The sequence below is a fragment of the Macrobrachium rosenbergii genome, unplaced genomic scaffold (genome assembly GCF_040412425.1).
Source record: "Macrobrachium rosenbergii isolate ZJJX-2024 unplaced genomic scaffold, ASM4041242v1 13917, whole genome shotgun sequence".
Lineage (NCBI taxonomy): Eukaryota > Metazoa > Arthropoda > Malacostraca > Decapoda > Palaemonidae > Macrobrachium > Macrobrachium rosenbergii.
The window spans coordinates 2,662,437-2,688,970 of record NW_027100728.1 but is presented as its reverse complement, the minus strand read 5'-3'; positions in this window follow the sequence as shown (position 1 = coordinate 2,688,970).

The window sequence follows — 26,534 nt, the reverse complement described above, 5'->3', positions numbered from 1 at the left end:
GTATTCTGTGTCTGAGCGCCCATCGACGTAAGCATTCTGTGTCTGAGCGCCATCGTATAAGCATTCTGTGTCTGAGCGCCCATCGTATGAGCATTCTGTGTCTGAGCGCCCATCGAGATAAGCATTCTGTGTCTGAGCGCCCATCGTATAAGCATTCTGTGTCTGAGCGCCCATCGTATGAGCATTCTGTGTCTGAGCACCCATCGATAAGCATTCTGTGTCTGAGCGCCCATCATATGAGCATTCTGTGTCTGAGCGCCCATCAGATAAGCATTCAGTGTCTGAGCGCCATCGAGTGAGTATTCTGTGTCCTGAGCGCCCATCATATAAGCATTCTGTGTCCTGAGCACCCATCGATAGAGAGCATTCAGTGTCTGAGCGCCATGTATAAGCATTCAGTGTCTGAGCGCCCATCGAGATGAGCATTCAGTGTCTGAGCGCCATCGATGAGCATTCTGTGTCTGAGCGCCATCGTATGAGCATTCTGTGTCTGAGCGCCCATCGATGAGCATCTGTGTCTGAGCGCCCATCATAAGCATTCTGTGTCTGAGCGCCATCAGAGGAGCATTCAGTGTCTGAGCACCCATCATCATAGAGCATTCTGTGTCTGAGCGCCCATCGGATAAGCATTCTGTGTCTGAGCGCCATTGTATGAGCATTCAGTGTCCCGAGCGCCATCGTGATGAGCATTCAGTGTCTGAGCGCCCATATGAGCATTCTGTGTCTGAGCGCCCATCGATAAGCATTCTGTGTCCTGAGCGCCCATCGATAAGCATTCAGTGTCTGAGCGCCCATCGATGAGCATTCAGTGTCTGAGCGCCCATCGATAAGCATTCTGTGTCTGAGCGCCCATCGATGAGCATTCAGTGTCCTGAGCGCCCATCGATAAGCATTCTGTGTCTGAGCGCCCATCGATGAGCATTCTGTGTCCTGAGCGCCCATCGAGTGAGATTCAGTGTCCTGAGCGAGCATTCTGTGCCTGAGCGCCCATCGATAAGTATTCAGTGTCTGAGCGCCATCGTATGAGCATTCAGTGTCCGAGCGCCATCGATGAGCATTCAGTGTCTGAGCGCCCATCGATAAGCATTCTGTGTCTGAGCGCCATCGATGAGCATTCAGTGTCCGAGCGCCCATCGATAAGCATTCTGTGTCTGAGCGCATCATCGATGAGCATTCAGTGTCCGAGCGCTCATCGTATAAGCATTCAGTGTCCTGAGCGCCCATCGTGATTCTGTGTCTGAGCATTCAGTGTCCGAGCGCCATCGTATAAGCATTCTGTGTCTGAGCGCCCATCATCGAGCATTCAGTGTCTGAGCGCCCATCGATGAGCATTCTGTGTCTGAGCGCCCATCGATAAGCATTCAGTGTCCTGAGCCCATCGATGAGCATTCTGTGTCCGAGCGCCATCGTGGATAAGTATTCAGTGTCCTGAGCGCCATCGATGAGCATTCAGTGTCCTGAGCGCCCATCGGCGAGAGCATTCAGTGTCCGGAGCGCCCATCGATAAGCATTCAGTGTCTGAGCGCCATCAGATGAGCATTCAGTGTCCGAGCGCCCATCGATAAGCATTCTGTGTCTGAGCGCCCATCGATGAGCATTCAGTGTCCGAGCGCCCATCAGATAAGCATTCTGTGTCTGAGCCCATCAGATAAGCATTCTGTGTCTGAGCGCCCATCGATAAGATTCTGTGTCTGAGCGCCCATCGATGAGCATTCAGTGTCTGAGCGCCATCAGATAAGTATTCTGTGTCTGAGCGCCCATCGATAAGCATTCAGTGTCTGAGCGCCCATCGATGAGTATTCAGTGTCTGAGCGCCCATCGAGAGCATTCAGTGTCTGAGCGCCCATCGATAAGCATTCTGTGTCGAGAGCACCCATCGATGAGCATTATTCTGTGTCCGAGCGCCCATCGATAAGCATTCTGTGTCTGAGCGCATCCATCGTATGAGCATTCAGTGTCCGAGCGCCCATCGTATAAGCATTCTGTGTCTGAGCGCCCATCATATGAGCATTCAGTGTCCAAGCGCCCATCGATAAGCATTCTGTGTCTGAGCGCCCATCGATGAGCATTCAGTGTCTGAGCGCCATCGATAAGCATTCTGTGTCTGAGCGCCATCATATAGAGCATTCTGTGTCTGAGCGCCCATCGATGAGCATTCAGTGTCCGAGCGCCATTCTGTGTCTGAGATGAGCATTCAGTGTCTGAGCGCCCATCGATGAGCATTCAGTGTCTGAGCGCCCATCGATAAGCATTCTGTGTCTGAGCGCCCATCGTATGAGCATTCTGTGTCTGAGCGCCCATCGTGATAAGCATTCAGTGTCTGAGCGCCCATCGAGTAAGCATTCTGTGTCTGAGCGCCATCATAAGCATTCTGTGATCGATAAGCATTCTGTGTCTGAGCGCCCATCGATAAGTTATTCTGTGTCTGAGCGCCCATCGATAAGCATTTCTGTGTCTGAGCACCCATCGTATAGGCTCTCTGTGTCTGAGAGCCCATCGATAAGCATTCTGTGTCTGAGCGCCCATCGAGAGCATTCTGTGTCTGAGCGCCCATCGATGAGCATTCAGTGTCTGAGCGCCATCGAGCAAGCATTCTGTGTCTGAGCGCCCATCGTATAAGCATTCTGTGTCTGAGCGCCCATCATATAAGCATTCAGTGTCCGAGCGCCACATTCTCGTGTCTGAGCATCCATTCATCGTTTCTTCTGTGTCCGAGCACCCATCGATAAGCATTCTGTGTCTGAGCGCCCATCGATAAGCATTCTGTGTCTGAGCGCCCATCATATGAGTATTCTGTGTCTGAGCACCCATCGTATAAGCATTCTGTGTCTGAGCGCCCATCGATGAGCATTCTGTGTCCTGAGCGCCCATCGATAAGCATTCTGTGTCTGAGCGCCCATCGTATGAGCATTCAGTGTCATTCTAAGCATTCTGTGTCTGAGCACCCATCATATGAGCATTCAGTGTCTGAGCGCCATCTTATAAGCATTCTGTGTCTGAGCGCCCATGTATAAGCATTCTGTGTCTGAGCGCCCATCGATGAGCATTCTGTGTCTGAGCGCCCATCGATGAGTGAGCATTCTGTGTCTGAGCGCCCATCGTGATAGAGCATTCTGTGTCTGAGCGCCCATCGAAGCATTCTGTGTCTGAGCATCATCATATGAGCATTCTGTGTCTGAGCGCCATCGATAAGCATTCTGTGTCTGAGCGCCCATCATATGAGCATTCTGTGTCTGAGCGCCCATCATAATGAGCATTCTGTGTCTGAGCGCCCATCGATAAGCATTCTGTGTCTGAGCGCCCATCGTATGAGCATTCTGTGTCTGAGCGCCCATCGATATGAGCATTCTGTGTCTGAGCGCCATCATATGAGCATTCTGTGTCTGAGCGCCCATCGAGCAAGCATTCTGTGTCTGAGCGCCCATCGATGAGCATTCTGTGTCTGAGCGCCCATCATATGAGTATTCTGTGTCTGAGCGCCCATCGATAAGCATTCTGTGTCTGAGCGCCCATCGATAGAGCATTCTGTGTCTGAGCGCCCATCGGATAAGCATTCTTGTGTCCTGAGCGCCCATCGATAAGCATTCTGTGTCTGAGCAGCATCTGTGTCTGAGCGCCCATCATGAGCATTCTGTGTCTGAGCGCCCATCGATGAGCATTCTGTGTCTGAGCGCCCATCATATGAGCATTCTGTGTCTGAGCGCCATCGTGATAAGCATTCTGTGTCTGAGCGCCCATCGATGAGCATTCAGTGTCTGAGCGCCCATCTGTGATAAGCATTCTGTGTCTGAGCGCCCATCATAGGATTTCTGTGTCTGAGCGCCCATCATAAGCATTCTGTGTCTGAGCGCCCATCGATGAGCATTCTGTGTCCTGAGCGCCCATCGATGAGCATTCTGTGTCTGAGCGCCCATCGATAAGCCATTCTGTGTCTGAGCGCCCATTGATAAGCATTCTGTGTCTGAGCGCCCATCATATGAGCATTCTGTGTCTGAGCGCCATCATCGAGGAGCATTCTGTGTCTGAGCGCCCATCATATGAGCATTCTGTGTCTGAGCGCCATCGTGGAGCATTCTGTGTCTGAGCGCCCATCATATGAGCATTCTGTGTCTGAGCGCCCATCTTATGAGCATTCTTGTGTCTGAGCGCCCATCGATGAGCATTCTGTGTCCGGAGCGCCCATCGTATAAGCATTCTGTGTCTGAGCGCCCATCGATGAGTATTCGTGTCCGGAGCGCCACTGAGAGTCTGAGTCTGAGCCCATCGGATGAGCATTCTGTGTCTGAGCGCCCATCGATGAGCATTCTGTGTCTGAGCGCCCATCGATGAGTTTTCAGTGTCTGAGCGCCCATCGAGTATTTCTGTGTCTGAGCGCCATCGATGAGCATTCTGTGTCTGAGCGCCATCGATAAGCTTCTGTGTCTGAGCGCCCATCAGATGTGTCTGGAGATTCTGTGTCTGAGCGCCCATCGATAAGAGTATTCTGTGTCTGAGCGCCATCGAGGAGTATTCTGTGTCTGAGCGCCCATCGATAAGTATTCTGTGTCTGAGCGCCCATCGATACCGAGCATTCTGTGTCTGAGCGCCCATCGTATGAGGTTTTCTGTGTCTGAGCGCCCATCGATGAGCATTCTGTGTCTGAGCGATGAGCCCATCTGTGTCTGGAGCGCCATATGAGCATTCTGTGTCTGAGCGCCATCGATAAGCATTCTGTGTCCGAGCGCCCATCGATGAGCATTCAGTGTCTGAGCGCCATCGTATGAGCATTCTGTGTCTGAGCGCCCATCAGGAGGAGCATTCTGTGTCTGAGCGCCCATCGATGAGCATTCTGTGTCTGAGCGCCCATCGTATGAGTATTCTGTGTCTGAGCGCCATCGATGAGTATTTCTGTGTCTGGAGCGCCACCATCGAGTCCGGAAGCCATTCTGTGTCTGAGCGCCATCGATAAGCTCTCTGTGTCTGAGCGCCCATCAGATGAGCATTCTGTGTCTGAGCGCCCATCGAGTGAGAGTAAGCCATTCTGTGTCTGAGCGCCCATCGTATAAGATTCTGTGTCTGAGCGCCCATCAGGAGAGCCTTTCTGTGTAAGCGCCATCTGAGTCTGGAGAGCGCCCATCGAGGCATTCTGTGTCTGAGCGGCCATCGAGTGATTCTGTGTCTGAGCGCCCATCGATGAGCATTCAGTGTCTGAGCGCCCATCGTATAAGCATTCTGTGTCTGAGCGCCCATCGATAAGCATTCTGTGTCTGAGCGCATCCATCGAGTATAAGCATTCTGTGTCTGAGCGCCCATCTTATGAGCATTCTGTGTCTGAGCGCCCATCGTGATAAGCATTCTGTGTCTGAGCGCCCATCGATGAGCATTCTGTGTCCGAGCGCCCATCGATAAGCATTCTGTGTCTGAGCGCCCATCTTATGAGCATTCTGTGTCTGAGCGCCCATCGAGTAAGCATTCTGTGTCTGAGCGCCCATCGGGATGAGCATTCTGTGTCTGAGCGCCCATCATAAGCATTCTGTGTCCTGAGCGCCCATCGATAAGCATTCTGTGTCTGAGCGCCCATCGATGGAGCATTCTGTGTCTGAGCGCCCATCGTATAAGCATTCTGTGTCTGAGCGCCCATCGATATGAGCATTCTGTGTCTGAGCGCCCATCAGTATGAGCATTCTGTGTCTGAGCGCCCATCAGATGAGCATTCTGTGTCTGAGCGCCCATCGTATAAGCATTCTGTGTCTGAGCGCCCATCGATAAGCATTCTGTGTCTGAGCGCCCATCGATGAGCATTCTGTGTCTGAGCGCCCATCGATAAGCTATTCTGTGTCTGAGCGCCCATCGTATGAGCATTCTGTGTCTGAGCGCCCATCGTGATAAGCATTCTGTGTCTGAGCGCCCATCGATGAGCATTCTGTGTCTGAGCGCCCATCGTATAAGCATTCTGTGTCTGAGCGCCCATCGAGAGCATTCTGTGTCTGAGCGCCATCATGAGCATTCTGTGTCTGAGCGCCCATCATATAAGCATTCTGTGTCTGAGCGCCCATCATAATGAGCATTCTGTGTCCTGAGCACCCATCGTATAAGCATTCTGTGTCTGAGCGCCCATCGTATGAGCATTCTGTGTCTGAGCGCCCATCGTGATAAGCATTCTGTGTCTGAGCGCCCATCGTATGAGCATTCTGTGTGTCTGAGCGCCCATCGATCATCATAAGCATTCTGTGTCTGAGCGCCCATCAGAGTCTGAGCATTCTGTGTCTGAGCGCCCATCGTATAAGCATTCTGTGTCTGAGCGCCATCGATGAGCATTCTGTGTCTGAGCACCCATCAGATAAGCATTCTGTGTCTGAGCGCCCATCGATAAGCATTCTGTGTCTGAGCGCCCATCGTATGAGCATTCTGTGTCTGAGCGCCCATCGATAAGCATTCTGTGTCTGAGCGCCCATCGTGATAAGCATTCTGTGTCTGAGCGCCATCGTATAAGCATTCTGTGTCTGAGCGCCATCCCATTCTGTGTCTGAGCCCATCGATGAGCATTCTGTGTCTGAGCGCCCATCGATATGAGCATTCTGTGTCTGAGCACCCATCGTATGAGCATTCTGTGTCTGAGCGCCCATCATATGAGCATTCTGTGTCTGAGCGCCCATCGATATAAGCATTCTGTGTCTGAGCGCCCATCGTATAAGTATTCTGTGTCTGAGCGCCCATCGTATAAGCATTCTGTGTCTGAGCGCCCATCGTATGAGCATTCTGTGTCCTGAGCGCCCATCGTATAAGACATTCTGTGTCTGAGCGCCCATCATATAAGCATTCTGTGTCTGAGCGCCCATCGATAAGCATTCTGTGTCTGAGCATTGCCCATAAGCATTCTGTGTCTGAGCGCCCATCGTATGAGCATTCAGTGTCTGAGCGCCCATCGATAAGCATTCTGTGTCTGAGCGCCCATCGATGAGCATTCAGTGTCTGAGCGCCCATCGATAAGCATTCTGTGTCTGAGCGCCCATCGTATGAGCATTCTGTGTCCGAGCGCCCATCGATAAGCATTCTGTGTCTGAGCGCCCATCGTATGAGCATTCTGTGTCTGAGCGCCCATCGGGAGGAGCATTCTGTGTCTGAGCGCCCATCGTGAGTAAGCATTCTGTGTCTGAGCGCCCATCATATGAGTATTCTGTGTCTGAGCGCCCATCAGAGTTTTCATTCAGTGTCTGAGCGCCCACCGTATAAGCATTCTGTGTCTGAGCGCCCATCGATAAGCATTCTGTGTCTGAGCGCCCATCGTGATAAGCATTCTGTGTCTGAGCGCCCATCGATAAGTTATTCTGTGTCTGAGCGCCCATCGTGATAAGCATTCTGTGTCTGAGCGCCCATCGATGAGCATTCAGTCTGAGTCATCGATAGCGCCTGTGTCTGAGCGCCATCGAGTGACATTCTGTGTCTGAGCGCCCATCGATAAGCATTCTGTGTCTGAGCGCCCATCGTATAAGCGATTCTGTGTCTGAGCGCCCATCGAGATAAGCATTCTGTGTCTGAGCGCCCATCGTGATAAGCATTCTGTGTCTGAGCGCCCATCGAGCAAGCATTCTGTGTCTGAGCGCCCATCGATAAGCATTCTGTGTCTGAGCGCCCATCGATGAGCATTCAGTGTCTGAGCGCCATCGATGCATTCTGTGTCTGATTCTGTGTCTGAGCGCCCATCATGAGCATTCTGTGTCTGGAGCGCCATCGAGCGAGCATTCTGTGTCTGAGCGCCCATCAGGGAGAGCATTCTGTGTCTGAGCGCCATCGAGTGAGCATTTGTGTCTGAGCGCCCATCGTATGAGCATTCTGTATCTGAGCGCCATCGATGAGTATTCTGTGTCTGGAGCGCCATCGGGAGGAGTATTCTGTGTCTGAAGCACCCATCGTGATGAGTATTCTGTGTCTGAGCGCCCATCATTCTGATGAGCATTCATTCAGTGTCTGAGCGCCCATCGTATAAGCATTTCTGAGTGTCTGGAGCCATCGAGCAGTATCTCAGTGTCCGAGCGCCCATCGATGGAGCATTCTGTGTCCTGAGCGCCCATTGTATAAGCATTCTGTGTCTGAGCGCCCATCGTGATGAGCAGCCTTGTGTCTGAGCGCCCATCGAGTGAGCATTTGTGTCCGAGCGCCAATCATCGCATTCTGTGTCTGAGCACCCATATGAGCATCTGTGTCTGAGTGCCCATCGGGAGGAGCATTCTGTGTCTGAGCGCCCATCAGAGTGAGAGCATTCTGTGTCTGAGCGCCCATCAGAGGAGCATTCTGTGTCTGGAGCGCCCATCGTATAAGCATTCTGTGTCTGAGCGCCCATCATGAGCAGTAAGTCTGAGCGCCTCATCGAGGAGTATTCTGTGTCTGAGCACCCATCGTATGAGCATTCTGTGTCTGAGCGCCCATCAGAGTAAGCATTCAGTGTCCGAGCGCCCATCGTGAGGAGTATTAAGTGTCCGAGCGCCCATCAGAGTATTCATTCTGTGTCTGAGCGCCTATCAGAGAGTATTCAGTGTCTGAGCGCCATCGAGAGTTTTCTGTGTCTGAGCGCCCATCGATAAGCCTTCTGTGTCTGAGCGCCCATCGATGAGTATTCAGTGTCCGAAGCCATCATTCTGTGTCTGAGCGCCCATCATAGTGAGCATTCAGTGTCTGAGCGCCTGATCGCCCATCGTGATAAGCATTCTGTGTCTGAGCGCCCATTCTGTGTCCTGAGCGCCATCGAGTAAGCATCTGTGTCTGGAGCGCCATAAGTATTCTGTGTCTGAGCGCCATCGAGTAAGTATTCTGTGTCTGAGCGCCCATCGAGATAAGCATTTCTGTGTCTGAGCGCCATCGGAGGAGTATTCTGTGTCTGAGCGCCCATCGATCATCGAAGCATTCTGTGTCTGAGCGCCCATCGATAAGCATTCTGTGTCCGAGCGCCCATCGAGTAAGCATTCTGTGTCCTGAGCGCCCATCGATAAGTTATTCTGTGTCTGAGCGCCCATCGAGGAGCATTCTGTGTCTGAGCGCCATCGTATAAGTATTCAGTGTCTGAGCGCCCCATATAAGTATTCTGTGTCTGGAGCGCCCATCTTATGAGTATTCTGTGTCTGAGCACCACCGATAAGCATTCTGTGTCTGAGCGCCCATCGATGAGCATTCAGTGTCTGAGCGCCATCATCTGTGTCTGAGCGCCATCATTCTGTGTCTGAGCGCCCATCGATAAGCATTCTGTGTGTCTGAGCGCCCATCGTGATAAGCATTCTGTGTCTGAGCACCCATCAGATAAGCATTCTGTGTCTGAGCGCCCATCATATGAGCATTCTGTGTCTGAGCGCCCATCGATAAGCATTCTGTGTCCGACCACCCATCGAGTAAGCATTCTGTGTCTGAGCGCCCATCGATAAGCATTCAGTGTCCAAGCGCCCACCGTGATAAGCATTCTGTGTCTGAGCGCCATCGTATGAGCACCTTCTGTGTCTGAGCGCCCCATCGATAAGCTTCTCAGTGCCCTGAGCGCCCATCCGAGCATAAGCAGTGTCTGTTTTTCCATCGCCCATAAGCATTCTGTGTCTGAGCGCCATCGGGAGTGTCTGAGCGCCCATCGTGTCCGAATTGAGCGCCCATCAGATAAGCATTCTGTGTCTGAGCGCCATCGTATTAGCATTCAGTGTCCAAGCGCCCATCGTAAGTATTCTGTGTCTGAGCCCATCATATGAGCATTCTTGTGTCCAAACGCTCATCGTATGAGCATTCTGTGTCTGAGCGCCATCGAGCAGCATTCTGTGTCTGAGCGCCCATCGGATAAGTATTCTGTGTCTGAGCTACTTCATCGTGATGAGCATCTGTGCGTCTGAGCACCCATCGATAAGCATTCTGTGTCTGAGCGCCCATCGATAAGCATTCTGTGTCTGAGCGCCCATCGTATAAGCGATTGTGTCTGAGCGCCCATCGTATAAGCATTCTGTGTCCTGAGCGCCATCGATAAGCATTCTGTGTCTGAGCGCCATCATATGAGCATTCTGTGTCTGAGCGCCATCGTATAAGCATTCTGTGTCTGAGCGCCCATCGATAAGCATTCTGTGTCCGAGCGCCCATCGTATAAGCATTCTGTGTCTGAGCACCCATCGATAAGCATTCTGTGTCTGAGCGCCCATCATTATGAGCATTCAGTGTCTGTGCCCATCGATGCGAGCATTTCTGTGTCTGAGCGTCCATCGTATAAGCATTCTGTGTCTGAGCGCCCATCGTATGAGCATTCTGTGTCCCTGAGCGCCCATCGTATAAGCATTCTGTGTCTGAGCGCCCATTCGCCATCGATAAGCATTCTGTGTCTGAGCGCCCATCGCATTCTGTGTCTGAGCGCCCATTTGATAAGCATTCTGTGTCTGAGCGCCCATCGTATAAGCATTCTGTGTCTGAGCGCCCATCGTATAAGCATTCTGTGTCTGAGCGCCCATCGTATAAGCATTCTGTGTCTGAGCACCCATCGTATAAGCATTCTGTGTCTGAGCGCCCATCGTATAAGCATTCTGTGTCCGAGCGCCCATCGTATAAGCATTCTGTGTCTGAGCGCCCATCGTATAAGCATTCTGTGTCTGAGCGCCCATCGTATAAGCATTCTGTGTCTGAGCGCCCAGATAAGTATTCTGTGTCTGAGCGCCAGCATTCTGTGTCTGAGCGCCCATCGTATAAGCATTCTGTGTCTGAGCGCCCATCTGTGTCTGATATGAGCATTCTGTGTCTGAGCGCCCATCGTATAAGCATTCTGTGTCTGAGCGCCCATCAGTATGAGCATTCTGTGTCTGAGCGCCCACCTTCATCCATAAGCATTCTGTGTCTGAGCGCCCATCGTATAAGCATTCTGTGTCTGAGCGCCCATCGATAAGCATTCTGTGTCTGAGCGCCCATCGTATGAGCATTCTGTGTCTGAGCGCCATCAGAGGCATTCTGTGTCTGAGCGCCCATCGTATGAGCATTCTGTGTCTGAGCGCCCATCGTATAAGCATTCTGTGTCTGAGCGCCCATCTGTGTATAAGCATTCTGTGTCTGAGCACCCATTCTGTATAAGCATTCTGTGTCTGAGCGCCCATCATATAAGCTGTTCTGTGTCTTCTGTGTCCGAGCGCCCATCGTATAAGCATTCTGTGTCTGAGCGCCCATCGTATGAGCATTCTGTGTCTGAGCGCCCATCGTATAAGCATTCTGTGTCTGAGCGCCCATCGTATAAGCATTCTGTGTCTGAGCGCCCATCGTATAAGCATTCTGTGTCTGAGCGCCCATCATATAAGCATTCTGTGTCTGAGCGCCCACCGTATAAGCATTCTGTGTCTGAGCGCCCACCGTATAAGCATTCTGTGTCTGAGCGCCCATCGTATAAGCATTCTGTGTCTGAGCGCCCACCGTATAAGCATTCTGTGTCTGGCGCCCATCGTATAAGCATTCTGTGTCTGAGCGCCCATCGTATAAGCATTCTGTGTCTGAGCGCCCATCGTATAAGCATTCTGTGTCTGAGCGCCCATCGTATAAGCATTCTGTGTCTGAGCGCCCATCGTATAAGCATTCTGTGTCTGAGCACCCATCGATATTCTGCATTGAGTGTCTATCGCCATCGTATAAGCATTCTGTGTCTGAGCGCCCATCGTATAAGCATTCTGTGTCTGAGCGCCCATCGTATAAGCATTCTGTGTCTGAGCGCCCATCGTATAAGCATTCTGTGTCTGAGCGCCCATCCAAGCGCCCATATAAGCATTCTGTGTCTGAGCGCCCATCGTATGAGCATTCAGTATAAGCATTCTGTGCATTCTGTGTCTGAGCGCCCATCGTATAAGCATTCTGTGTCTGAGCCCATAAGCATTCAGTGTCCAAGCGCCCATCGTATAAGCATTCTGTGTCTGAGCGCCCATCGTATAAGCATTCTGTGTCTGAGCGCCCATCGTATAAGCATTCTGTGTCTGAGCGCCCATCGTATAAGCATTCTGTGTCTGAGCGCCCACCGTATAAGCATTCTGTGTCTGAGCGCCCATCGTATAAGCATTCTGTGTCTGAGCGCCCATCGTATAAGCATTCTGTGTCTGAGCGCCCATCGTATAAGCATTCTGTGTCTGAGCGCCCATCGTATAAGCATTCTGTGTCTGAGCGCCCATCGTATAAGCATTCTGTGTCTGAGCGCCCATCGTATAAGCATTCTGTGTCTGAGCGCCCATCGTATAAGCATTCTGTGTCTGAGCGCCCATCGTATAAGCATTCTGTGTCTGAGCGCCCATCGTATAAGCATTCTGTGTCTGAGCGCCCATCATAGTGTCTGAGCATTAAGTTCTGTGAGCACCCATCGTATAAGCATTCTGTGTCTGAGCGCCCATCGTATAAGCATTCTGTGTGTCTGAGCGCCCATCGTATAAGCATTCTGTGTCTGAGCGCCCATCGTATAAGCATTCTGTGTCTGAGCGCCCATCGTATAAGCATCGTATCGTGTCTGGAGCACCATAAGCATTCTGTGTCTGAGCGCCCATCATCGTATGAGCATTCTGTGTCTGAGCGCCCATCGTATAAGCATTCTGTGTCTGAGCGCCCATCGTATAAGCATTCTGTGTCTGAGCGCCCATCGTATAAGCATTCTGTGTCTGAGCGCCCAAGATGAGCATTCTGTGTCTGAGCGCCCATCGTATAAGCATTCTGTGTCTGAGCGCCCATCGTATAAGCATTCTGTGTCTGAGTATAAGCCCATTCTGTGTCTGAGCGCCCATATGAGCATTCTGTGTCTGAGCGCCCATCGTATAAGCATTCTGTGTCTGAGCGCCCATCGTATAAGCATTCTGTGTCTGAGCGCCCATCGTATAAGCATTCTGTGTCTGAGCGCCCATCGTATAAGCATTCTGTGTCTGAGCGCCCATCGTATAAGCATTCTGTGTCTGAGCGCCCATCGTATAAGCATTCTGTGTCTGAGCGCCCATCGTATAAGCATTCTGTGTCTGAGCGCCCATCGTATAAGCATTCTGTGTCTGAGCGCCCATCGTATAAGCATTCTGTGTCTGAGCGCCCATCGTATAAGCATTCTGTGTCTGAGCGCCCATCGTATAAGCATTCAGTGTCTGAGCGCCCATCGTATAAGCATTCTGTGTCTGAGCGCCCATCGTATAAGCATTCTGTGTCTGAGCGCCCATCGTATAAGCATTCTGTGTCTGAGCGCCCATCGTATAAGCATTCTGTGTCTGAGCGCCCATCGTATAAGCATTCTGTGTCTGAGCGCCCATCGTATAAGCATTCTGTGTCTGAGCGCCCATCGTATAAGCATTCTGTGTCTGGCGCCCATCGTATAAGCATTCTGTGTCTGAGCGCCCATCGTATAAGCATTCTGTGTCTGAGCGCCCATCGTATAAGCATTCTGTGTCTGAGCGCCCATCGTATAAGCATTCTGTGTCTGAGCGCCCATCGTATAAGCATTCTGTGTCTGAGCGCCCATCATTCATAAGCATTCTGTGTCTGAGCGCCCATCGTATAAGCATTCTGTGTCTGAGCGCCCATCGTATAAGCATTCTGTGTCTGAGCGCCCATCGTATAAGCATTCTGTGTCTGAGCGCCCATCGATAAGCATTCTGTGTCTGAGCGCCCATCGTATAAGCATTCTGTGTCTGAGCGCCCATCGTATAAGCATTCTGTGTCTGAGCGCCCATCGTATAAGCATTCTGTGTCTGAGCGCCCATCGTATAAGCATTCTGTGTCTGAGCGCCCATCGTATAAGCATTCTGTGTCTGAGCGCCCATCGTATAAGCATTCTGTGTCTGAGCGCCCATCGTATAAGCATTCTGTGTCTGAGCGCCCATCGTATAAGCATTCTGTGTCTGAGCGCCCCCATCGTAGCGCATTCTGTGTCTGAGCGCCCATCGTATAAGCATTCTGTGTCTGAGCGCCCATCGTATAAGCATTCTGTGTCTGAGCGCCCATCATATAAGCATTCTGTGTCTGAGCGCCCATCCGTATAAGCATTCTGTGTCTGAGCGCCCATCGTATAAGCATTCAGTGTCTGAGCGCCCATCGTATAAGCATTCTGTGTCTGAGCGCCCATCGTATAAGCATTCTGTGTCTGAGCGCCCATCGTATAAGCATTCTGTGTCTGAGCGCCCATCGTATAAGCATTCTGTGTCTGAGCGCCCATCGTATAAGCATTCTGTGTCTGAGCGCCCATCGTATAAGCATTCTGTGTCTGAGCGCCCATCGTATAAGCATTCTGTGTCTGAGCGCCCATCGTATAAGCATTCTGTGTCTGAGCGCCCATCGTATAAGCATTCTGTGTCTGAGCGCCCATCGTATAAGCATTCTGTGTCTGAGCGCCCATCGTATAAGCATTCTGTGTCTGAGCGCCCATCGTATAAGCATTCTGTGTCTGAGCGCCCATCGTATAAGCATTCTGTGTCTGAGCGCCCATCGTATAAGCATTCTGTGTCTGAGCGCCCATCGTATAAGCATTCTGTGTCTGAGCGCCCATCGTATAAGCATTCTGTGTCTGAGCCCCCATCGTATAAGCATTCTGTGTCTGAGCGCCCATCGTATAAGCATTCTGTGTCTGAGCGCCCATCGTATAAGCATTCTGTGTCCGAGCGCCCATCGTATAAGCATTCTGTGTCTGAGCACCCATCGTATAAGCATTCTGTGTCTGAGCGCCCATCGTATAAGCATTCTGTGTCTGAGCGCCCATCGTATAAGCATTCTGTGTCTGAGCGCCCATCGTATAAGCATTCTGTGTCTGAGCGCCCATCGTATAAGCATTCTGTGTCTGAGCGCCCATCGTATAAGCATTCTGTGTCTGAGCGCCCATCTTATAAGCATTCTGTGTCTGAGCGCCCATCATGAGTATAAGCATTCTGTGTCTGGCGCCCATCGTATAAGCATTCTGTGTCTGAGCGCCCATCGTATAAGCATTCTGTGTCTGAGCGCCCATCGTATAAGCATTCTGTGTCTGAGCGCCCATCGTATAAGCATTCTGTGTCTGAGCGCCCATCGTATAAGCATTCTGTGTCTGAGCGCCCATCGTATAAGCATTCTGTGTCTGAGCGCCCATCGTATAAGCATTCTGTGTCTGCGCCCATCGTATAAGCATTCTGTGTCTGAGCGCCCATCGTATAAGCATTCTGTGTCTGAGCGCCCATCCATATAAGCATTCTGTGTCTGAGCATCCCATCGTATAAGCATTCTGTGTCTGAGCGCCCATCGTATAAGCATTCTGTGTCTGCGCCCATCGTATAAGCATTCTGTGTCTGAGCCCATCGTATAAGCATTCTGTGTCTGAGCGCCCATCGTATAAGCATTCTGTGTCTGAGCGCCCATCGTATAAGCATTCTGTGTCTGAGCGCCATCATCGTATCTGAGCATTCTGTGCCTTTCTGTGTCTGAGCGCCCATCGTATAAGCATTCTGTGTCTGAGCGCCCATCGTATATGAGCATTCTGTGTCTGGCGCCCATCGTATGAGCATTCTGTGTCTGAGCGCCCATCGTATAAGCATTCTGTGTCTGAGCGCCCATCGTATGAGCATTCTGTGTCTGAGCGCCCATCGTATAAGCATTCTGTGTCTGAGCGCCCATCATATAAGCATTCTGTGTCTGAGCGCCCATCGCATTCTGTATGAGCATTCTGTGTCTGAGCGCCCATCGTATAAGCATTCTGTGTCTGAGCGCCCATCATATGAGCATTCTGTGTCCGAGCGCCCATCGTATAAGCATTCTGTGTCTGAGCGCCCCATTCAGTGTATGAGCATTCTGTGTCCGAGCGCCCATCGATAAGCATTCTGTGTCTGAGCGCCCATCGTATAAGCATTCTGTGTCTGAGCGCCCATCGTATAAGCATTCTGTGTCTGAGCGCCCATCGTATAAGCATTCTGTGTCTGAGCGCCCATCGATAAGCATTCTGTGTCTGAGCGCCCATCGTATAAGCATTCTGTGTCTGAGCGCCCATCAGATAAGCATTCTGTGTCAGCGCCCATCGTATAAGCATTCTGTGTCTGAGCGCCCATCGTATAAGCATTCTGTGTCTGAGCACCCATTCGTGTCTGAGCATTCTGTGTCTGAGCGCCCATCGTATAAGCATTCTGTGTCTGAGCGCCCATCATATAAGCATTCTGTGTCTGAGCGCCCATCGTATAAGCATTCTGTGTCTGAGCGCCCATCGTATAAGCATTCTGTGTCTGAGCGCCCCATCGTATGCCATCATATGAGCATTCTGTGTCTGAGCGCCCATCGTATAAGCATTCTGTGTCTGAGCGCCCATCGTATAAGCATTCTGTGTCTGAGCGCCCATCGTATGAGCATTCTGTGTCCTGAGCGCCCATCGTATAAGCATTCTGTGTCTGAGCGCCCATTGTATAAGCATTCTATGTCTGAGCATTCTGTGTCTGAGCGCCCATCGTATAAGCATTCTCTGTGTCTGAGCGTCGTATAAGCATTCTGTGTCTGAGCGCCCATCATATAAGCATTCTGTGTCTGAGCGCCCATCGTATAAGCATTCTGTGTCTGAGCGCCCATCGTATAAGCATTTGTGTGTCTGAGCGCCCATCGTATAAGCATTCTGTGTCTGGCGCCCATCGTATAAGCATTCTGTGTCTGAGCGCCCATCGTATAAGCATTCTGTGTCTGAGCGCCCATCGTATATGAGCATTCTGTGTCTGAGCGCCCATCGTATAAGCATTCTGTGTCTGAGCGCCCATCGTATAAGCATTCTGTGTCTGAGCGCCCATCGTATAAGCATTCTGTGTCTGAGCGCCCATCGTATAAGCATTCTGTGTCTGGCGCCCATCGTATAAGCATTCTGTGTCTGGCGCCCATCATTATGAGCATTCTGTGTCTGAGCGCCCATCATATAAGCATTCTGTGTCTGAGCGCCCATCGCATTCTGTGTCTGAGCGCTCATATAAGCATTCTGTGTCTGAGCGCCCATCGTATAAGCATTCTGTGTCTGCATTCTGTGCGCCCATCGTATGAGCATTCTGTGTCTGAGCGCCCATCGTATAAGCATTCTGTGTCTGAGCGCCCATCGTATAAGCATTCTGTGCCCATCTGTATAAGCCCATCGCCCATAAGCATTCTGTGTCTGAGCGCCCATCGTATAAGCATTCTGTGTCTGAGCGCCCATCGTATAAGCATTCTGTGTCTGAGCGCCCATCATGAGCATTTCTGTGTCTATAAGCATTCTGTGTCTGAGCGCCCATCGTATAAGCATTCTGTGTCTGAGCGCCCATCGTATAAGCATTCTGTGTCTGAGCGCCCATCGTATAAGCATTCTGTGTCTGAGCGCCCATCATATAGCATTAAGCATTCTGTGTCTGAGCGCCCATCGTATAAGCATTCTGTGTCTGAGCGCCCATATGACGTATTCAGTGTAAGCATTCTGTGTCTGAGCGCCCATCGTATAAGCATTCTGTGTCTGAGCGCCCATCGTATAAGCATTCTGTGTCTGAGCGCCCATCGTATAAGCATTCTGTGTCTGAGCGCCCATCGTATAAGCATTCTGTGTCCATATAAGCATTCTGTGTCTGAGCGCCCATCGTATAAGCATTCTGTGTCTGAGCGCCCCCATCGTATAAGCATTCTGTGTCTGAGCGCCCATCGTATAAGCATTCTGTGTCTGAGAGCCCATCCGTATAAGCATTCTGTGTCGCCCATCGTATAAGCATTCTGTGTCTGAGCGCCCATCGTATAAGCATTCTGTGTCTGAGCGCCCATCGTATAAGCATTCTGTGTCTGAGCGCCCATCGTATAAGCATTCAGTGTCTGAGCGCCCATCGTATAAGCATTCTGTGTCTGAGCGCCCATCGTATAAGCATTCTGTGTCTGAGCGCCCATCGTATAAGCATTCTGTGTCTGAGCGCCCATCATATGAGCATTCAGTGTCCGAGCGCCCATCGTATAAGCATTCTGTGTCTGAGCGCCCATCCATTCTGTGTCTGAGCGCCATCGTAAGCATTCTGTGTCTGAGCGCCCATCGTATAAGCATTCTGTGTCCGAGCGCCCATCGTATAAGCATTCTGTGTCTGAGCACCCATCGTATAAGCATTCTGTGTCTGAGCGCCCATCGTATAAGCATTCTGTGTATAAGCATTCTGTGTCTGAGCGCCCATCGTATAAGCATTCTGTGTCTGAGCGCCCATCGTATAAGCATTCTGTGTCTGAGCGCCCATCGTATAAGCATTCTGTGTCTGAGCGCCCATCGTATAAGCATTCTGTGTCTGAGCGCCCATCGTATAAGCATTCTGTGTCTGAGCGCCCATCGTATAAGCATTCTGTGTCTGAGCGCCCATCGTATAAGCATTCTGTGTCTGAGCGCCCATCGTATAAGCATTCTGTGTCTGAGCGCCCATCGTATAAGCATTCTGTGTCTGAGCGCCCATCGTATAAGCATTCTGTGTCTGAGCGCCCATCGTATAAGCATTCTGTGTCTGAGCGCCCATCATATAAGCATTCTGTGTCTGAGCGCCCATCGTATAAGCATTCTGTGTCTGAGCGCCCATCGAGCATTCTGTGTCTGAGCGCCCATCGTATAAGCATTCTGTGTCTGAGCGCCCATCGTATAAGCATTCTGTGTCTGAGCGCCCATCGTATAAGCATTCTGTGTCTGAGCGCCCATCGTCTATAAGCATTCTGTGTCTGAGCGCCCATCGTATAAGCATTCTGTGTCTGAGCGCCCATCGTATAAGCATTCTGTGTCTGAGCGCCCATCGTATAAGCATTCTGTGTCTGAGCGCCCATCGTATAAGCATTCTGTGTCTGAGCGCCCATCGTATAAGCATTCTGTGTCTGAGCGCCCATCGATATAAGCATTCTGTGTCTGAGCGCCCATCATAAGCATTCTGTGTCTGAGCGCCCATCGTATAAGCATTCTGTGTCTGAGCGCCCATCGTATAAGCATTCTGTGTCTGAGCGCCCATCGTATAAGCATTCTGTGTCTGAGCGCCCATCGTATAAGCATTCTGTGTCTGAGCGCCCATCGTATAAGCATTCTGTGTCTGAGCGCCCATCATATAAGCATTCTGTGTCTGAGCGCCCATCGTATAAGCATTCTGTGTCTGAGCGCCCATCGTATAAGCATTCTGTGTCTGAGCGCCCATCGTATAAGCATTCTGTGTCTGAGCGCCCATCGTATAAGCATTCTGTGTCTGAGCGCCCATATAAGCATTCTGTGTCTGAGAGCATCGTATAAGCATTCTGTGTCTGAGCGCCCATCATTATAAGCATTCTGTGTCTGAGCGCCCCATCGTATAAGCATTCTGTGTCTGAGCGCCCATCGTATAAGCATTCTGTGTCTGAGCGCCCATTCTGCATTCTGTGTCTGAGCCCATCGTATAAGCATTCTGTGTCTGAGCGCCCATCGTATAAGCATTCTGTGTCTGAGCGCCCATCGTATAAGCATTCTGTGTCTGAGCGCCCATCGTATAAGCATTCTGTGTCTGAGCGCCCATCGTATAAGCATTCTGTGTCTGAGCGCCCATCATTATAAGCATTCTGTGTCTGAGCGCCCATCATGAGTATAAGCATTCTGTGTCTGAGCGCCCATCGTATAAGCATTCTGTGTCTGGCGCCCATCGTATAAGCATTCTGTGTCTGAGCGCCCATCGTATAAGCATTCTGTGTCTGAGCGCCCATCATATAAGCATTCTGTGTCTGAGCGCCCATCGTATAAGCATTCTGTGTCTGAGCGCCCATCGTATAAGCATTCTGTGTCTGAGCGCCCATCATCAGCATTAAGCATTCATGTGTCTGTGAGCGCCCATCGTATAAGCATTCTGTGTCTGAGCGCCCATCGTATAAGCATTCTGTGTCTGAGCCCATCGTATAAGCATTCTGTGTCTGAGCGCCCATCGTATAAGCATTCTGTGTCTGAGCGCCCATCGTATAAGCATTCTGTGTCTGAGCGCCCATCGTATAAGCATTCTGTGTCTGAGCGCCCATCGTATAAGCATTCTGTGTCTGAGCGCCCATCATAAGCATTCTGTGTCTGAGCGCCCATCGTATGAGCATTCTGTGTCTGAGCGCCCATCGTATAAGCATTCTGTGTCTGAGCGCCCATCGTATAAGCATTCTGTGTCTGAGCGCCCATCGTATAAGCATTCTGTGTCTGAGCGCCCATCGTATAAGCATTCTGTGTCTGAGCGCCATTATAAGCATTCTGTGTCTGAGCGCCCATCATATCATTCTGTGTCTGAGCGCCCATCGTATAAGCATTCTGTGTCTGAGCGCCCATCGTATAAGCATTCTGTGTCTGAGCGCCCATCGCCCATCTGTGTCTGAGCGCCCATCGTATAAGCATTCTGTGTCTGAGCGCCCATCGTATAAGCATTCTGTGTCTGAGCGCCCATCGTATAAGCATTCTGTGTCTGAGCGCCCATCGTATAAGCATTCTGTGTCTGAGCGCCCATCGTATAAGCATTCTGTGTCTGAGCGCCCATCGTATAAGCATTCTGTGTCTGAGCGCCCATCGTATAAGCATTCTGTGTCTGAGCGCCCATCGTATAAGCATTCTGTGTCTGAGCGCCCATCGTATAAGCATTCTGTGTCTGAGCGCCCATCGTATAAGCATTCTGTGTCTGAGCGCCCATCGTATAAGCATTCTGTGTCTGAGCGCCCATCGTATAAGCATTCTGTGTCTGAGCGCCCATCGTATAAGCATTCTGTGTCTGAGCGCCCATCGATAAGCATTCTGTGTCTGAGCGCCCATCGTATAAGCATTCTGTGTCTGAGCGCCCATCGTATAAGCATTCTGTGTCTGAGCGCCCATCGTATAAGCATTCTGTGTCTGAGCGCCCATCCGAGCACCCATATAAGCATTCTGTGTCTGAGCGCCCATCGTATAAGCATTCTGTGTCTGAGCGCCCATCGTATAAGCATTCTGTGTCTGAGCGCCCATCGTATAAGCATTCTGTGTCTGAGCGCCCATCGTATAAGCATTCTGTGTCTGAGCGCCCATCGTATAAGCATTCTGTGTCTGAGCGCCCATCGTATAAGCATTCTGTGTCTGAGCGCCCATCTGAGCGCCCATCGAGCAGCATTCTGTGTCTGAGCGCCCATCGTATAAGCATTCTGTGTCTGAGCGCCCATCATATAAGCATTCAGTGTCTGAGCGCCCATCGTATAAGCATTCTGTATAAGCATTCTGTGTCTGAGCGCCCATCATATAAGCATTCTGTGTCTGAGCGCCCATCGTATAAGCATTCTGTGTCTGAGCGCCCATCGTATATGAGCATTCTGTGTCTGAGCGCCCATCATTATAAGCATTCTGTGTCTGAGCGCCCATCGTATGAGCATTCTGTGTCTGAGCGCCCATCGTATAAGCATTCTGTGTCTGAGCGCCCATCGTATGAGCATTCTGTGTCTGAGCGCCCATCGATAAGCATTCTGTGTCTGAGCGCCCATCGATAAGCATTCTGTGTCTGAGCGCCATCATCTGTGCATTCTGTGTCTGAGCGCCCATCGTGATGAGCATTCAGTGTATAAGCATTCTGTGTCTGAGCGCCCATCGTATGAGCATTCAGTGTCCGAGCGCCCACCGTATAAGCATTCTGTGTCTGAGCGCCCATCATATGAGCATTCAGTGTCCGAGCGCCCACCTTATAAGCATTCTGTGTCTGAGCGCCCATCATATAAGCATTCTGTGTCTGAGCGCCCATCGTATAAGCATTCTGTGTCTGAGCGCCCATCGTATAAGCATTCTGTGTCTGAGCGCCCATCGTATAAGCATTCTGTGTCTGAGCGCCCATTCTGTGTCTGAGCGCCCATCATTATGAGCATTCTGTGTCTGAGCGCCCATCGTATAAGCATTCTGTGTCTGAGCGCCCATCGTATAAGCATTCTGTGTCTGAGCGCCCATCGTATAAGCATTCTGTGTCTGAGCGCCCATGTGTCTGAGCGCCCATATAAGCATTCTGTGTCTCTGAGCGCCCATCGTATAAGCATTCTGTGTCTGAGCGCCCATCGTATAAGCATTCTGTGTCTGAGCGCCCATCGTATGAGCATTCTGTGTCTGAGCGCCCATCTGAGCGCCCATATAAGCATTCTGTGTCTGAGCGCCCATCGTATAAGCATTCTGTGTCTGAGCGCCCATCGTATAAGCATTCTGTGTCTGAGCGCCCATCGTATAAGCATTCTGTGTCTGAGCGCCCATCGTATAAGCATTCTGTGTCTGAGCGCCCATCGTATAAGCATTCTGTGTCTGAGCGCCCATCGTATAAGCATTCTGTGTCTGAGCGCCCATCGTATAAGCATTCTGTGTCTGAGCGCCATCATAAGCATTCTGTGTCTGAGCGCCCATTCTGTGTATAAGCATTCTGTGTCTGAGCGCCCATCGTATAAGCATTCTGTGTCTGAGCGCCCATCGTATGAGCATTCAGTGTCATGTATAAGCATTCGCCCATCGTATAAGCATTCTGTGTCTGAGCGCCCATCATATGTATAAGCATTCTGTGTCTGAGCGCCCATCGTATAAGCATTCTGTGTCTGAGCGCCCATCGTATAAGCATTCTGTGTCTGAGCGCCCATCGTATAAGCATTCTGTGTCTGAGCGCCCATCGTATAAGCATTCTGTGTCTGATATAAGCATTCTGTGTCTGAGCGCCCATCGTATAAGCATTCTGTGTCTGAGCGCCCATCGTATAAGCATTCTGTGTCTGAGCGCCCATCGTATAAGCATTCTGTGTCTGAGCGCCCATCGTATAAGCATTCTGTGTCTGAGCGCCCATCGTATAAGCATTCTGTGTCTGAGCGCCCATCGTATAAGCATTCTGTGTCTGAGCGCCCATCATAAGCATTCTGTGTCTGAAGCATTCTGTGTCTGAGCGCCCATCGTATAAGCATTCTGTGTCTGAGCGCCCATCGTATAAGCATTCTGTGTCTGAGCGCCCATCGTATAAGCATTCTGTGTCTGTGTCTGAGCATTCTGAGCGCCCATCGTATAAGCATTCTGTGTCTGAGCGCCCATCGTATAAGCATTCTGTGTCTGAGCGCCCATCGTATAAGCATTCTGTGTCTGAGCGCCCATCGATAAGCATTCTGTGTCTGAGCGCCCATCGTATAAGCATTCTGTGTCTGAGCGCCCATCGTATAAGCATTCTGTGTCTGAGCGCCCATCGTATAAGCATTCTGTGTCTGAGAGCACCCATCGTATAAGCATTCTGTGTCTGAGCGCCCATCGTATAAGCATTCTGTGTCTGAGCGCCCATCGTATAAGCATTCTGTGTCTGAGCGCCCATCGTATAAGCATTCTGTGTCTGAGCGCCCATCGTATAAGCATTCTGTGTCTGAGCGCCCATCGTATAAGCATTCTGTGTCTGATAAGCATTCTGTGTCTGAGCGCCCATCGATATAAGCATTCTGTGTCTGAGCGCCCATCGTATAAGCATTCTGTGTCTGAGCGCCCATCGTATAAGCATTCTGTGTCTGAGCGCCCATCGTATAAGCATTCTGTGTCTGAGCGCCCATCGTATAAGCATTCTGTGTCTGAGCGCCCATCGTATAAGCATTCTGTGTCTGAGCGCCCATCGTATAAGCATTCTGTGTCTGAGCGCCCATCGTATAAGCATTCTGTGTCTGAGCGCCCATCTGTGTATAAGCATTCTGTGTCTGAGCGCCCATCGTATAAGCATTCTGTGTCTGAGCGTCTGAGCCCATCGTATAAGCATTCTGTGTCTGAGCGCCCATCATATGAGCATTCTGTGTCTGAGCGCCCATCGTATAAGCATTCAGTGTCTGAGCGCCCATCGTATAAGCATTCTGTGTCTGAGCGCCCATCATATAAGCATTCAGTGTCTGAGCGCCCATCGTATAAGCATTCTGTGTCTGAGCGCCCATCGTATAAGCATTCTGTGTCTGAGCGCCCATCGTATAAGCATTCTGTGTCTGAGCGCCCATCATGAGCATTCTGTGTCTGAGCGCCCATCGTATAAGCATTCTGTGTCTGAGCGCCCATCGTATGAGCATTCTGTGTCTGAGCGCCCATCATCGTATAAGCATTCTGTGTCTGAGCGCCCATCGTATAAGCATTCTGTGTCTGAGCGCCATCATGAGCATTCTGTGTCTGAGCGCCCATATAAGCATTCTGTGTCTGAGCGCCCATCGTATAAGCATTCTGTGTCTGAGCGCCCATCGTATAAGCATTCTGTGTCTGAGCGCCCATCGTATAAGCATTCTGTGTCTGAGCGCCCATCGTATAAGCATTCTGTGTCTGAGCGCCATCATAAGCATTCTGTGTCTGAGCATTCTGTGTCTGAGCGCCCATCGTATAAGCATTCTGTGTCTGAGCGCCCATCATATAAGCATTCTGTGTCTGAGCGCCCATCGAGCATTATGAAGCATTCTGTGTCTGAGCGCCCATCGTATGAGCATTCTGTGTCTGAGCGCCCATCGTATAAGCATTCTGTGTCTGAGCGCCCATCATCGAGCATAAGCATTCTGTGTCTGAGCATCATGAGCATTCTGTGTCTGAGCGCCCATCGTATAAGCATTCTGTGTCTGAGCGCCCATCGATAAGCATTCTGTGTCTGAGCGCCCATCGTATAAGCATTCTGTGTGTGTCTGAGCGCCCATCGTATAAGCATTCTGTGTCTGAGCGCCCATCGTATAAGCATTCTGTGTCCTGAGCGCCCATCGTATAAGCATTCTGTGTCTGAGCGCCCATCGTATAAGCATTCTGTGTCTGAGCGCCCATCCATAAGCATTCTGTGTCTGAGCGCATGAGCATTCTGTGTCTGAGCGCCCATCGTATAAGCATTCAGCATTCTGTGTCTGAGCGCCCATCGTATAAGCATTCTGTGTCTGAGCGCCCATCGTATAAGCATTCTGTGTCTGAGCGCCCATCGTATAAGCATTCTGTGTCTGAGCGCCCATCGTATAAGCATTCTGTGTCTGAGCGCCCATCGTATAAGCATTCTGTGTCTGAGCGCCCATCGTATAAGCATTCTGTGTCTGAGCGCCCATCGTATGAGCATTCTGTGTCTGAGCGCCCATCGTATAAGCATTCTGTGTCTGAGCGCCCATCGTATGAGCATTCTGTGTCTGAGAGCCCATCGTATAAGCATTCTGTGTCTGAGCGCCCATCGTATGAGCATTCTGTGTCTGAGCGCCCATCGTATAAGCATTCTGTGTCTGAGCGCCCATCGTATAAGCATTCTGTGTCTGAGCGCCCATCGTATGAGCATTCTGTGTCTGAGCGCCCATCGTATGAGCATTCTGTGTCTGAGCGCCCATCGTATAAGCATTCTGTGTCTGAGCGCCCATCGTATAAGCATTCTGTGTCTGAGCGCCCATCGTATAAGCATTCTGTGTCTGAGCGCCCATCGTATAAGCATTCTGTGTCTGAGCGCCCATCGTATGAGCATTCTGTGTCTGAGCGTCCCATCATCGTATAAGCATTCTGTGTCTGAGCGCCCATCGTATGAGCATTCTGTGTCTGAGCGCCCATCGTATAAGCATTCTGTGTCTGAGCGCCCATCGTATGAGCATTATGAGCATTCTGTGTCTGAGCGCCCATCGTATAAGCATTCTGAGTGTCTGAGCGCCCATCGTATAAGCATTCTGTGTCTGAGCGCCCATCGCCATATAAGCATTCTGTGTCTGAGCGCCCATCGTATAAGCATTCTGTGTCTGAGCGCCGTATAAGCATTCTGTGTCTGAGCGCCCATCTGTGTATAAGCATTCTGTGTCTGAGCGCCCATCGTATAAGCATTCTGTGTCTGAGCGCCCATCGATATGAGCATTCTGTGTCTGAGCGCCCATCGATAAGCATTCTGTGTCTGAGCGCCCATCGTATAAGCATTCTGTGTCTGAGCGCCATCGATAAGCATTCAGTGTCTGAGCGCCCATCGCCCATATTCTAAGCATTCTGTGTCTGTGCTGAGCGCCCATCGTATAAGCATTCTGTGTCTGAGCGCCCATCGTATAAGCATTCTGTGTCTGAGCGCCCATCGTATAAGCATTCTGTGTCTGAGCGCCCATCGTATAAGCATTCTGTGTCTGAGCGCCCATCGTATGAGCATTCAGTGTCTGAGCGCCCATCGTATAAGCATTCTGTGTCTGAGCGCCCATCGTATAAGCATTCTGTGTCTGAGCGCCCATCGTATAAGCATTCTGTGTCTGAGCGCCCATCGTATAAGCATTCTGTGTCTGAGCCCATCGTATAAGCATTCTGTGTCTGAGCGCCCATCGTATAAGCATTCTGTGTCTGAGCGCCCATCGTATAAGCATTCTGTGTCTGAGCGCCCATCGATAAGCATTCTGTGTCTGAGCGCCCATCGTATAAGCATTCTGTGTCTGAGCGCCCATATAAGCATTCTGTGTCTGAGCGCCCATCGTATAAGCATTCTGTGTCTGAGCGCCCATCGTATAAGCATTCTGTGTCTGAGCGCCCATCATCGTATAAGCATTCTGTGTCTGAGCGCCCATCGTATAAGCATTCTGTGTCTGAGCGCCCATTCATCGTATAAGCATTCTGTGTGTCCGAGCGCCCAAGCATTCTGTGTCTGAGCGCCCATCGATAAGCATTCTGTGTCTGAGCGCCCATCGTATAAGCATTCTGT